The sequence below is a fragment of the Adiantum capillus-veneris genome, chromosome 15 (genome assembly GCF_014529385.1).
Source record: "Adiantum capillus-veneris isolate H3 chromosome 15, ASM1452938v2, whole genome shotgun sequence".
Taxonomy (NCBI): domain Eukaryota; kingdom Viridiplantae; phylum Streptophyta; class Polypodiopsida; order Polypodiales; family Pteridaceae; genus Adiantum; species Adiantum capillus-veneris.
Genome location: NC_140945.1, coordinates 45,030,394 through 45,032,906, shown reverse-complemented (window position 1 = coordinate 45,032,906; position 2,513 = coordinate 45,030,394).

Genomic DNA, 2,513 nt, shown 5'->3' with positions numbered 1-2,513 from the left:
CCTGCACGTGCAAGACAAAATGTCAGGGCTCAAGAGGAGCAAGGACAGGATAGAGTGGAACCACAAGTTGTGGCTGAGCCTGAGCCACCTATTGTGCGTAGATCTGGATGTGTCACGCGACCTCGTGATAGGTTTGTTCCATCTATGAACTATGTCATGTTGACTGATTGCAATGAGCCTTCATGTTACAAGGAAGCAGTGCAAATGAAGGACTCCGGGAATTGGCCATGCAGTCAGAGATGACAGCTCTGCATAAAAACAAGACATGGAAGCTAGTTAAATTACCACACGGCAAAAAGGCTCTACCTTGTAAATGGGTTTACAGGTATAAGATCACCGCTCATGATAGTCAGCCAAAGTACAAAGCAAGGCTTGTTGCCAAGGGCTTTAAGCAAGAACAAGGCATTGACTTTGATGAAGTCTTCTCTCCGATGGTCAAGATGACTACATTGAGATGCTTTCTTGCATTGGTTGCCATATTAGATTTGGTGTTGCACCAAATGGATGTCAAGACAGCGTTCTTGCATGGTGATTTAGATGTGGAAATTTACATGCAGCAGCCAGAAGGGTTTTTTGAGAAAGGCAAGGAAGATTGGGTATGCCAGTTGTTAAAGAGTCTTTATGGCTTAAAACAATCACCGAGGGAATGGTACCATAAATTCCACAAGTTTATGCTTTCTCAAGGCTACAAACGTAGTGAGTTCGATCACTGTCTATATAGAAAGAAGGCTAAGGATGGTAGTTGGCTTATCCTTATTTTGTATGTGGATGACATGTTGATTGCTGGCAAGCACTTGGAAGAAATTTCAGCTTTGAAGTCAAAGATGGCAAAATCGTTTGACATGAAAGACATGGGTGAGGCAAGTCATATACTTGGTATGCGCATTGAGAGAGACAGATCAAAGAAGTTGATTTGGTTATCTCAAACAGAGTATATTGACATAGTTTTGCAACGTTTCAATATGGAGAAGGGAAAGGCACTGAGTGTTCCATTTCCACCATATGTGAAACTTAGCAAACAAGATTGTCCTGTGTCTGAGGAAGAACAGGCTGAGATGGATAAGATTCCATATGCATCTGCAGTGGGTAGTTTGATGTATGCAATGATTGCTATTCGCCCAGACATTGCATTTGCAGTGGGAGTAGTAAGTCGATACATGTCAAACCCAGGCAAGAAACATTGGGAGGCAGTGAAAGGAATATTGAGATACCTGAAAGCTACAAAGAGTATGCGTATATGCTATGGGAGTCAGGAGCTAAGTGTAAAGGGTTTTACAGACTCAAATTATGCAGGTGACTTAGACAACCGAAGGTCTACGTCAGGGTATGTCTTTACATTGGCTGGTGGAGCAGTATCATGGCGTTCTAGATTACAAAATTGTGTTACTCAGTCTACAACAGAGGCTGAATATGTTGCAGCATCAGAGGCATGCAAAGAATCAATTTGTCTTAATCGACTAGTAACAGATTTGGGAATCAAAGAAGAGATGCCTGTGTTATATTGTGATAGTCAAAGTGCTATACAATTGGCTCGCAATCCAGTTTATCACTCAAAGACAAAGCATGTGGATGTGAAGTATCATCTCATCAGGAAAATGCTCGAGGATAAGCAACTTCAGCTTGTCAAAGTTCACACCACAGAAAATCCTACTGATCTACTTACAAAAGGACTTCCCTCAGAGAGCTTTGCGCATTTTCGCAAGCAGTTAGGTGTAGGGTAGTACATCACTTCTCTACATCTCTTGTATATTAGCTTGTATAGTAGCTTCTCTCACACTTAAAGTACCACATTGGACTTTAAGTGGGAGGTTGTTGGGGTATAAAGCCCAATGTGGTCGCCCAAGTAAGTGGGCGGGCCGCCAGGAATGTACACATATTCTTTTGTAAAAACCTAATAAGAACTCACTATGCTCTACACATTACAGTAGAACGAGTTCACCATATCGTCGGGATCTTCTTCTCGCACTCTCTCTCGCGTCGCACTTCCGCTCGTACTCCTTCAGGCTAAACTTCTCTTTGGCCTATCACCCCCAAATGGATGTCCAAAGTGAAATAGCTATCCTAACAATTCTCGATCTACTAAAAGCCTATGTAATGGAAGTAGATCAAAGATCCCAATGGGAGAAGTACTTACCCTTAGTGGAGTATGCCTACAATAACATTGTACATACTTCCATGGGAAAATCACCTTTTGAGGTAATTGAGGGAAGATCAAAAAGTCCCTTGCTACTTAAGGTACACGGGAAGATCTTCGTTGCAGATGAGTTTAGCCGAGACCTACAAGAATCTTTCCAAAAGATTAAGGATGCTATCTCTATCTCACAGCAAAGGCAAAAGGATGCTGCTGACAAGCATAGAAGAGCCCAAGCCTTTAAAGAAAATTATGGGGTCCTACTCAAATTTCCCAAGGCACGATTAAGGCACACAACGGGCAAGAATCCTATGGGACACCAAAAGTACTATGTTAAGTTAGCAAAAAGGTACTATGGTCCCTTCTAGATTCTTAGGCCAAT